The sequence below is a fragment of the Rhynchophorus ferrugineus genome, unplaced genomic scaffold (genome assembly GCF_030347505.1).
Source record: "Rhynchophorus ferrugineus isolate W39M unplaced genomic scaffold, kcgeb_rfMv2 rfM10, whole genome shotgun sequence".
Taxonomy (NCBI): Eukaryota; Metazoa; Arthropoda; class Insecta; order Coleoptera; family Curculionidae; genus Rhynchophorus; species Rhynchophorus ferrugineus.
In genome coordinates, this window is record NW_027472589.1 from 17441500 (window position 1) to 17453766 (window position 12267).

The following is a 12267-nucleotide window of genomic DNA, read 5'->3' on the forward strand; positions in this document are numbered from 1 at the left end:
TTTATATTTTGTACCATTTTCCGGTGATAATTATTATACAATATTTTTAAATTGATTAAATTATTAATTTATTCTTCTCATCAATATAATTATATTCTCTTTTTTTTAATTAATAAAAAATGTTTCAATCCTATATATTGTTTGATAAATATAAATTATATGTTTTTTTTAATTATAAAAGGATTTTAATTATTTTATTAAAATATTATAATGAAATATCTCTTGAAATAGAATAAAATACGAATAAACCTATTTTTGATATTTTCAAAAGAACTGAAGCGCTGCTCAGACAGGGCACGACTAATATGTCGAAGCAAGCAGTAATTAAACTCAGCTACGAACCAGGTCTGGAGTATACGGCAGGTAGCGCAACACTTCCCGTTATAATGTTTCGATGTTTTCTGATGTTTGATCAGAATGATGTTTTTGCCGGTTTACAGCATGTTGCATTATATGGAATTGAAGAAGTCCACACTGCCTTCAAGACTTGTATTTCAGCTTGTATTGTTCATATTTTTCTTAACATGTGGCTTACACCTGAGTACAACTTCAAGGTTTATGCCAAAATATTTTTCTTCCAATGTCAATATAATTGCTTGTAACATTGCTTGATCTACCAGAAAACAACAAAGTTTGGGAGGTGAAAAAAGAGTATTATTAGGGCCCTAACACCACTAACATCAGCAGACGCAAATTAAGCTTATTCTCGCCGTCAGAATTGGTCAATGCAAACTGAACCATGAGTTCTCATTAAGGGAAGAAGTCCACCACTATACGTCGAATGTGGTTCCTCACTCTCTATCAAACACATACTAACTAAATGCCGACGATACATCTCGCAGAAATGGTAGGTCAACTTGGGAGAGAGGACCAGGACCATGGACCAGCATCTTAGGGTGGAGAACATGGACAAGCTCATTAATTTTCTAGCCATAATAGGACTACTACTAGAAATATAATAGTGTGCATCTATAGTCTATTTAAAGTTTTTTTAGTAATGCGTCATGGGTATTTGTGACGTCGAAATATTGCAATGTTGCCGCATCAGCCATGAGTTTTAGTTCAGTTTGGCTTTGACATACAAGAAAATTTTAATGTAAATAAAATAATTGAGCAAAAATGTTATCAAATGTAATGTATTTTAACATTATAGTATATTTAAAATTACAGTTAATTATACAGTCACAATAATATATGAACTAAAACCTTTTATTACAATTGCTTTCAAGAATTTTGCATACATATGACAGCTCGTCGCCGTTCTGTTGTGAGCTGTACGCTAAATTGTTCAAAATATTAGTTATAATTACTACAATCCCTACAATTTTATTGAAAATGTTTCTTAGCGGATTGCTGCTGCGTTAAATATTAGTGTGGGTACTGTGAATAACATCGCTTACAAAATGAAGAATAATACGTTAGATTCACCCAACAAAACCCGTCTTTATACAAAGTGGGTGAAGAATCTTGACCATCTTGATATTCGCGCTATTTGAGAGCAAATATATGAAATGTATAAGAACAGTAAGAACCCAAACTATTTTATCGATATAAACATAATTTAATAAAATTATTTTGAAAAAAGGTGTCTGCCTAGAAAGTATACATAAAAGAGTTAGGGACATGCAGATTTTTGAAGGAGGTAAGACATCCTTATATACACTCTTACAGTGCATATGGTTTAAATGTTGTAAAGATAACCCTCGGAGAGGTTTAATGGAACTTCCAGAAATTCTCTTAAAAATAATTCAATTTTTATAGGTATAAAATAAGACCCAGGAAAATAAACAATTTGAATTTGTGTTTCTTGATTAAACTTGAATATTTCAAAGTGGTTCATAGTGGCACTTTTGGCCAGACAGTAACAAAAAAAAAAGTGTAAAGACAAAAAAAATTGATAGAAAAAGTTAAAAGTTACAATAGCATTCGATTAGGTTTTGTCGATCATTATAATTATTAATTATTAATTGCAGATATATTGCTGGTCGAGAAGGATATTCCATCAAAAACTCTTTGGATATGTGGAAGGAATCATTGTCAACAATAACACCCTCAGCTTGGAGGAACTCGATAAGGCATAAATGGTGGAATCGTTAACATGTTTTAGACAGATTAGAAATTAACAATTCAGTGATTGAATTGGACAGTGAGTCGCAAAGTGAAACTGACTGAATGAAACTTTCAGTATATGTGATAATGCTGTGCAATGCTGGAAATTCCTGAGTCAGAGTGATGAGAGTGGAAACAACAAAAGGTATGCACATAATTAATTAAATATAACTGTAGAAAATGGTATTGTAGGGCCTGAAAGGTTTGTATGCACTGATATGACTGTAATTGTTCAAAATTATACATGAGTATTAGGTTAGAACGTATAATAAGGGAATGGATACTAACTGTTTTGTAGATATGGTAAATACATTAGACATAATCCAGTGATTAATTTTATGAAGAATGGTGTACACAGATAGTAGCAGAAGAAATAAAATATACAGTGATACCAAGAAGACTTGACAAGTAAACACACTATCGAAGGAAACAAGAATTAAACGTAAAAATGTAAATATAGCCTCGAATGAAAGAAAAATACAGATATGCAATTGTTAATTAGGTAGATTAGGCCTCCAGGGGGATACAACTACTCGGGTAGAAGCACTACCTCATGGGTGGTGTGGAGTTCAATGTAAACAAAACAAATTTTCCGATAAACGGTAAACAAACAAGTCCTTCGATAATATACGTGTTAGATGCACTATAATGTTAAAATAAATTATATTTCACAACAATTTTCTTGTATGTTAAATCCAAACTGAACTAAAACTCAGAGTTGATGCGTCAACATTGCAATGTTTCGACATCACAAATATCCACGATGCATTACTATAAAACTTTAAATAGACCATATGTAATATCATGCATGTTCGTTTGCATTTTTTGTATCTTTTATCCTTATCACTGTCACCGGCTGTGCGACCATTGAACTGTAGCATTCATATATTCATGCATCTGTATGCTTCTACATATTTTACTTGTCATTTTACAATATGTACATCTTTATCCTACACATTTAAGTCTAGACTTTATATTCCGACCATGTATTTATATTGTTCTTTGCATTCTATACATGTAGTAACATTGTATACTTTATCTAATGTAAATGTGTTGTATATTGTATATCTGTAAAAAGACCCTAAATAGGTCAGGACGCTGTTGGGTCAATAATACCTAAATAAATAAATAGTCTCTCGGTTAAAGTGGCAAATAGAACGATTGTCCTTTCCTGTCTGATGGCGTAAGTTAATGATTTAATTTATGTACACTGTTGTTATTGAGACATTATCTTGAGATTACCTGCAAATCTTATAGCCTTCCCTTCATTATCACCAACACCAAGCTGATCTTGATTCGTCACCCGCTTCGTATGTGGTTAGTTTCTTTTCGGTGAATCCAAGATTATATTTTTCATTTTCAGATTTTTCAGTGACTGCCCATAATATTATTCAGTGCAGCTACAACACGCTAATAAATATTTTCAATAAAAACCGCAGAAACTTAATATTGAACAGTAAAAATGCTTCTTCCCTCTCCAACGAATATTATGGCATTTAGAGTCGCAATGTATTCTGCCTGGTTTCGGCATTTTCACTTAGAGCACCGATTTGAGATTTATCAAAACAAGCAAAGCGTTAAAACAACCTTTTCCGCTTTTTTCGGTTAATAGCCTGTAGCTATTATAATTAATATTTTGAAGAATTTTGCAGGTTTTTGACATCCGGACGACTTTTGCAGGTTTATTGGTTAACATGTTCGAATGTATCAGACAGTAGACAATAGAATGGGAAGGAAGATATTGTCCGGATTCTAAAACAAATTTAAAAATTGCGATTTGCAATATATTAAACATTCTGATGACGTGAGCTCACTGTTATTTAGAATAGACTATAAATTTTTTTTAGTTTCACTATCTTATATTGTTTTATTTCAAGTACAATAAGTGACTTTTATTGTATTAAATTTTGTTAACCAAATGAAAACAGTTAATATAAATATTAACAAAAATGCAATAACCTGACATATTTTGCGTGATCGAAAGCTTCATTTGGCGACAACGCTGACCCCGAGTGACCCAAACAAGTCATGTCAGGACACAGCTTGGGACAATCCACAATGACTGATAACAGCACCCCTTAAGAGACCCTTCGCAGCCTTGGAACAGGTCAGGGACGAATTTCCACATGGATAGCAAAGATACCGGTGGAGCGACAACCAAAAAAAAACCAAGTGAAAACAATTAATATAAATATTAACAAAAACGCAATAACCTGGCATATTTTACGTGATCGAAAGCTTCATTTGGCGACAACGCTGACCCCGAGTGACCCAAACAAGTCATGTCAGGACACAGCTTGGGACAATCCACAATGACTGATAACAACACCCCTTAAGAGACCCTTCGCAGCCTTGGAACAGGTCAGGGACGAATTTCCACATGGATAGCAAAGATACCGGTGGAGCGACAACCAAAAAAAAACCAAGTGAAAACAATTAATATAAATATTCACAAAAAGCAATAACCTGACATATTTTGCGTGATCGAAAGCTTCATTTGGCGACAACGCTGACCCCGAGTGACCCAAACAAGTCATGTCAGAACACAGCTTGGGACAATCCACAATGACTGATAACAGCAGCCCTTAAGAGACCCTTCGCAGCCTTGGAACAGGTCAGGGACGAATTTCCACATGGATAGCAAAGATACCGGTCGAGCGAAAACAAAAAAAAAACCAAGTGAAAACAATTAATATAAATATTAACAAAAACGCAATAACCTGGCATATTTTACGTGATCGAAAGCTTCATTTGGCGACAACGCTGACCCCGAGTGACCCAAACAAGTCATGTCAGAACACAGCTTGGGACAATCCACAATGACTGATAACAGCAGCCCTTAAGAGACCCTTCGCAGCCTTGGAACAGGTCAGGGACGAATTTCCACATGGATAGCAAAGATACCGGTCGAGCGACAACCAAAAAAAAAACCAAGTGAAAACAATTAATATAAATATTCACAAAAAAGCAATAACCTGACATATTTTGCGTGATCGAAAGCTTCATTTGGCGACAACGCTGACCCCGAGTGACCCAAACAAGTCATGTCAGAACACAGCTTGGGACAATCCACAATGACTGATAACAGCAGCCCTTAAGAGACCCTTCGCAGCCTTGGAACAGGTCAGGGACGAATTTCCACATGGATAGCAAAGATACCGGTCGAGCGACAACCAAAAAAAAACCAAGTGAAAACAATTAATATAAATATTCACAAAAAAGCAATAACCTGACATATTTTGCGTGATCGAAAGCTTCATTTGGCGACAACGCTGACCCCGAGTGACCCAAACAAGTCATGTCAGAACACAGCTTGGGACAATCCACAATGACTGATAACAGCACCCCTTAAGAGACCCTTCGCAGCCTTGGAACAGGTCAGGGACGAATTTCCACATGGATAGCAAAGATACCGGTCGAGCGACAACCAAAAAAAAAACCAAGTGAAAACAATTAATATAAATATTCACAAAAAAGCAATAACCTGACATATTTTGCGTGATCGAAAGCTTCATTTGGCGACAACGCTGACCCCGAGTGACCCAAACAAGTCATGTCAGAACACAGCTAGGGACAATCGACAATGACTGATAACAGCAGCCCTTAAGAGACCCTTCGCAGCCTTGGAACAGGTCAGGGACGAATTTCCACATGGATAGCAAAGATACCGGTCGAGCGAAAACAAAAAAAAAACCAAGTGAAAACAATTAATATAAATATTCACAAAAAAGCAATAACCTGACATATTTTGCGTGATCGAAAGCTTCATTTGGCGACAACGCTGACCCCGAGTGACCCAAACAAGTCATGTCAGAACACAGCTTGGGACAATCCACAATGACTGATAACAGCACCCCTTAAGAGACCCTTCGCAGCCTTGGAACAGGTCAGGGACGAATTTCCACATGGATAGCAAAGATACCGGTCGAGCGACAACCAAAAAAAAACCAAGTGAAAACAATTAATATAAATATTCACAAAAAAGCAATAACCTGACATATTTTGCGTGATCGAAAGCTTCATTTGGCGACAACGCTGACCCCGAGTGACCCAAACAAGTCATGTCAGAACACAGCTTGGGACAATCCACAATGACTGATAACAGCACCCCTTAAGAGACCCTTCGCAGCCTTGGAACAGGTCAGGGACGAATTTCCACATGGATAGCAAAGATACCGGTGGAGCGACAACCAAAAAAAAACCAAGTGAAAACAATTAATATAAATATTCACAAAAAAGCAATAACCTGACATATTTTGCGTGATCGAAAGCTTCATTTGGCGACAACGCTGACCCCGAGTGACCCAAACAAGTCATGTCAGAACACAGCTTGGGACAATCCACAATGACTGATAACAGCACCCCTTAAGAGACCCTTCGCAGCCTTGGAACAGGTCAGGGACGAATTTCCACATGGATAGCAAAGATACCGGTCGAGCGAAAACAAAAAAAAAACCAAGTGAAAACAATTAATATAAATATTAACAAAAACGCAATAACCTGACATATTTTGCGTGATCGAAAGCTTCATTTGGCGACAACGCTGACCCCGAGTGACCCAAACAAGTCATGTCAGAACACAGCTTGGGACAATCCACAATGACTGATAACAGCACCCCTTAAGAGACCCTTCGCAGCCTTGGAACAGGTCAGGGACGAATTTCCACATGGATAGCAAAGATACCGGTCGAGCGAAAACAAAAAAAAACCAAGTGAAAACAATTAATATAAATATTAACAAAAACGCAATAACCTGACATATTTTTCGTGATCGAAAGCTTCATTTGGCGACAACGCTGACCCCGAGTGACCCAAACAAGTCATGTCAGAACACAGCTTGGGACAATCCACAATGACTGATAACAGCACCCCTTAAGAGACCCTTCGTAGCCTTGGAACAGGTCAGGGACGAATTTCCACATGGATAGCAAAGATACCGGTCGAGCGACAACCAAAAAAAAACCAAGTGAAAACAATTAATATAAATATTAACAAAAACGTAATAACCTGACATATTTTGCGTGATCGAAAGCTTCATTTGGCGACAACGCTGACCCCGAGTGACCCAAACAAGTCATGTCAGAACACAGCTTGGGACAATCCACAATGACTGATAACAGCACCCCTTAAGAGACCCTTCGCAGCCTTGGAACAGGTCAGGGACGAATTTCCACATGGATAGCAGAGATACCGGTCGAGCGACAAGCAAAAAAAAGGAACAACAGTATCGTAATTTCGGTCGGAATTAATCAACATTTTAACGAGAGAGAAAGAGTGAGAGCGACAGAGACACGGAGGGGAAAGGGGCGAGAGTCGCTTTTAATTCGGACCGTTTATTGCGGCTGGCAGCCAACTGTTTTCGACGGCCGCCTTTGACTGGTGGCTCGCGAATTATCGGTCGCCGTCTCTCGTTCTCATATTTTGCTTCTTTCGCAAAATTGTTGTATCAAAAGTAATGTTTCACGAGCTTTTGCCTTTGATATCCGTGGCCCGTTTTTTTGTTGTTTCGTTTTTGTTTGTTGTACTTTCGAATCTCCGTATAACTCTAATAACTGAGATGGTCCGCGCTTAAATTCACTGAAACGCTACGGATGGTGGGATCGATTTAAATAATAATTCCTCTTAAAATTTCTTATGTTAATGTAGACGATTCAGTGCCGTCTGAATAATGTAAAATTCTGCTATTTTCAATGTTTTTTTTTTCAAGATTTAGGCAAGAGAATTTGACGATTTATTATTAAAATAACTAAGTTTTATTTATAGTTTTCGAAATTTATTCCTAGAGGTTTTTATCGACAGTCTTTAAGAATTTGAAGCTGAAACACTGAAACACGTAACGAAATCGCCTCAGTAAGACTTTAGCAGAGAACGGAACTAATTATAGTCGGATGGAGCAAAGTCCGGGCTATATGGTGGCTGCATCAAACTTGTTTGCCTAATCACTATTTTTTTTAGTTTACTAAATGTGTGAGTGATTTTCGGTATAAATACCTGTCCTATTGAGCAATTCTGGCGTTCGTTTAGAGTGTCATCATCCTTTTAGCTTCGGTTAATATATTTTCCTTATTTTATTTTTGTTTGTGATCAAATTTTCCAGTAATCGTACAATTTTCCACAATTTAATTTGGCGAGACTAATAAATAGTTCGAGTCAGAAACAGACTGCGGTCTAATCAGTTACTTCGAGCACAACAAAATAACCTTTGGCTAGTAAATTGGCGTTGGAAAGGTATGTATCGATGGTATCGATTAAATATTAAATTCCACACGAATAATTTAAATTCCAATATAAATAATTGGATACAAGATTGGACAATAAAAATTAACGAAAGTGAATCTGTGCATGTGCAGTTCACCTACAATCAGACCCTATAAGCACCAATAACATTAAATAATAATATAATTCTATATAACAACAACGCTAAATATATCGGAATGAATCTCGATGGAAAACTTCGCTGGAAGGAACATATAAAGAAGAAAATAAGAAAGTCCTAAGAAGTATTGTGGGCGCTCCCAAATACTACAGGACTGACTACCTACATCGAGACCTTCAAATACCCACAGTCAGTCAAGATATCAAGATAATTGCAAGAAGCCATGAGGAAAGACTCCATTCTCATGAGAATATTGAAGTATTGCAACTTTTGGTTACCACCAGAGCAGGACACAGATTCAAAAGTATCAAACCATATGATCTTGTGTGGTATTGTTTAGTGAGGTGCAGTTAACAAAAAAAAAAACAGCACTTACATGTATAAACATTATTTCAGCAGAGACTGAGATAGGGCCGATGTGTGATCTTAGTTATATATTTAGATTTATCATTTTATCATTAACACAAGTTGTGGGTTAGTCGGAAACGACAAATAACAATGTAATAATTAAATAATAAGAAAGAAATTAAATAGCTGCGAATAATTTTAGCGAGTTGCAGATTCACTCAATATTAATGTGGACACTGTGACTAAAAGCTTTCAAAAAGTAAATAACAATATAATGTTAGATTAGCTAGAGAGAAAACGGTCAACGTGCGAAGTGGGCGACGAATCAAGATCTCTTTGATGTTGGCTCAGTTCAGAACATATATGTTTCGATATTGTATTTTCGATATAGTCATAATTTAATACATTTATTTCAGAGATAACTATTAATATGGGAATTATTCAATGAAAAACGCAATGCGAAAAACGAATACGCAACTCCTTGAGGGAAAATTATTCAATCTGTCACTTGATAGAAATAAATGAAATGTTTGTGTTTTATTTCATTTACTTCATTTAGAAATAGGCCCGAAAATATGGTCATAGTTTCAGTATGTCGATGCTGTCTCTATTCACAATCAAATATATGAAATGAATTATTATTAATCTTTTTCGGTATTGTATTTTCGATATAGTAATAATTTAATACATTTATTTCAGAGATAACTATTAATCTGGGAACTATTCTAAGAAAACCCAGGAATACGCAGCTCCTTCAGGAAAAATATTTCAATTTGTCACTTGATAGATATGAATTAAATGTTTGTGTTTTATTTCATTTACTTCATGTAGAAATAGGCCAGAATATATTTTCATATGGCCGTAGTGTCAATATGTCGATATTGGCTCTATTCACAATCAAATATATGAAATGAATTATTATAAATCTTTTTTGACATTGTAATTTCGAAATAGTCATAATTTATTACAATTATTTTTGTGCATATTCCTGCATGTCATATATGCGAAATACATATGTTTATTTTTCTTGGACACATTTGACCTATGACACTGCACCGAATGATTCATACGTCCTTTGTGTTGACGCATTGGGTGGCTGTGGTAACATAAGTCCTTTTGACAGCATTGCCAAAGTTCATCTGTGTTTTTCCTTGTTGCTGCTTAGATAAATTTCTGCCCATAAAATATGAAATTGTTTCCTGTACCTTAATTCTTTGTATTAAAAATTTTTCTTTATAAACAGGGCATCCCCTATATCATGGAGAGTGCCCCTGTCCAAAATTTACACAATGAGAGAGAACGGTGGAGAACATTCATTTTCACCATGCGCATTTTTTCCACAGGAGGGACAAGTAGGTGCGTACCTGCAGTTCCTGCAGTACCTGCGTACCTGCAGTCCATCTGTGACACTAGTAACATCTCATTGCATTTGGAATATATTGCCTAACTCTCAGACTGAGATATCCCGATTTGATCCTATCGGTGATACGATCTTTTCTGAAGATAATGATGAACCTGTTGGTTTCTATGTTGTCTCCATTCTTTCTCGAAACAATCCGCTTGACCGATGTTAATCCCTGCGATGTAAGACCTTGCAAAATCTTCATCCGTGCACACAGACAAGTCCCAACTTGATATCACGCCTACAGAAGTTCAGTGTGGTATGTCGGGCAACAGTTACTTCTATATTAGGCAGCTTTTTAGTCTTAAAACTTTCCCTGATTGCCTAGAATTAGCTACTATTACGAGTATAGTTCCATTTCTTAACTTTTTCATGGAGTTCAACTCGTCCACTGCAAATAATACTTCCCTGTGTACAATAAACGGATATAAACATTTCAATAGATCACTCTCTGAAATTATTACAAAGTATCTAGAATATGATCTTCTGAATATGTCTTTTAAGACCTATGTTCTGGGTGCCAGTAGTAGTTACCTGCATTCCGGCATGGTCACCTACGGGAACTGCTGCTCAAACCCCACGGTCTCGACTGGTATTGGGGTTCCGAATCCCTGTACCTTAATTTTGATTTTTATTTTATGTACTTCCATAATTTATAGAAAAAGAGCTGGGGCCACACCACAGAGCTGGTGCCCCGGGGTCGTCACGACCGTACTATGGCTGCGATACATCAAGCTTGGTCAACACCTCGCAACCACAGCCCTCTGGGGGGCTTCAGTCCTCTTTATTTACAAGGTATTTAGATCTTCGCAAGTAGTATTTCATTTAGTTTGATGTCCGGTGCACACAGAACAACTAAGAAAAATTGTTCTTTCTTAAATACTGACACTAATTTAAATGGAGATATGGTATATTTTTTACTAGGTGTAATTCGAAAGGTTATTAAGATTCTTTTCTACATTTTAGTGGTATTAATCAATTTCTTCCTAAAAACCAGAATTGTTAAATATTATGGTATTTTGTCATTTATTTCACTTTAAAATAATTGAGATAACATTATAAATCTTAAAAATTAGCAGTGTGTTGCCGTCCGCCCTAAGCGTAATATTTGGAGTTTCCTGCTAAAAGGTAAAAATAATTATATATTTCGATCACATGCCTTTATTTGCTCAGAATGTAAAAAACTTGATTATATGAAAACACTGATCAGAGTTGATGACATCACTGACTGGTAAATCTGACACTTCTTGCATATGTGTATCGTCTGGCTTTTACAACTCTTGCATCTCTTCCCTTGCATTTTTTCATTGCGGATTATAATATGATCAATTTTATACTTCCTAACTGCTCCTGGCAATCTCTTTCTGCTGAGGAGTCCAATGCTGGTGTTTTTTCTATGAGGTTGGTGGTTTCCTTCCAGTTCAGATTCTTCTTCAGATTTCAATAGACTTAATGTAATATGGGATCTGAAATCGATTGACTAATAGTAAAACCTGTTGCCGGTTGGTATATTTTCCAGGCATTAACAATAACACAGTTTACACCTAAACCCAGATTTTCATTAGTCTTCTGTGAAGCTCCACTCCATTATTTGAATCCAAACGTTGTAAATAAAGAGGACAGACGGTTCTTGTTATTCTCGGATTTTGTTTGTCTATTAGGATCTTTTCTTTCACAGTTGCACATGCATTCATACTGCAACGTAAAATATAATATTACGTGATGATACTATTCCTAAACGTTTTTTATCTATACCTGCCATAACTCTTTAATAGTATCAATAATACCAGAAAGCAACACACACTGATTATAATCATATAACTTCGTTTAATAATGTTTTAGCTCAATAACTTGCGGTGTTAATATAATTCAAAATCTTGGGATTTAAAATTGCTCTGTCGGCATTTTGCGCTACACCACTGCCATATTTTGATTTTAAAAATTACGCATCGTTATTTCTGAACGACAGGAACGACGGATAATCTACCGTATAAGAGTTGGTGCCGGCAACGCGTTGGCTAAGTCCATTGAA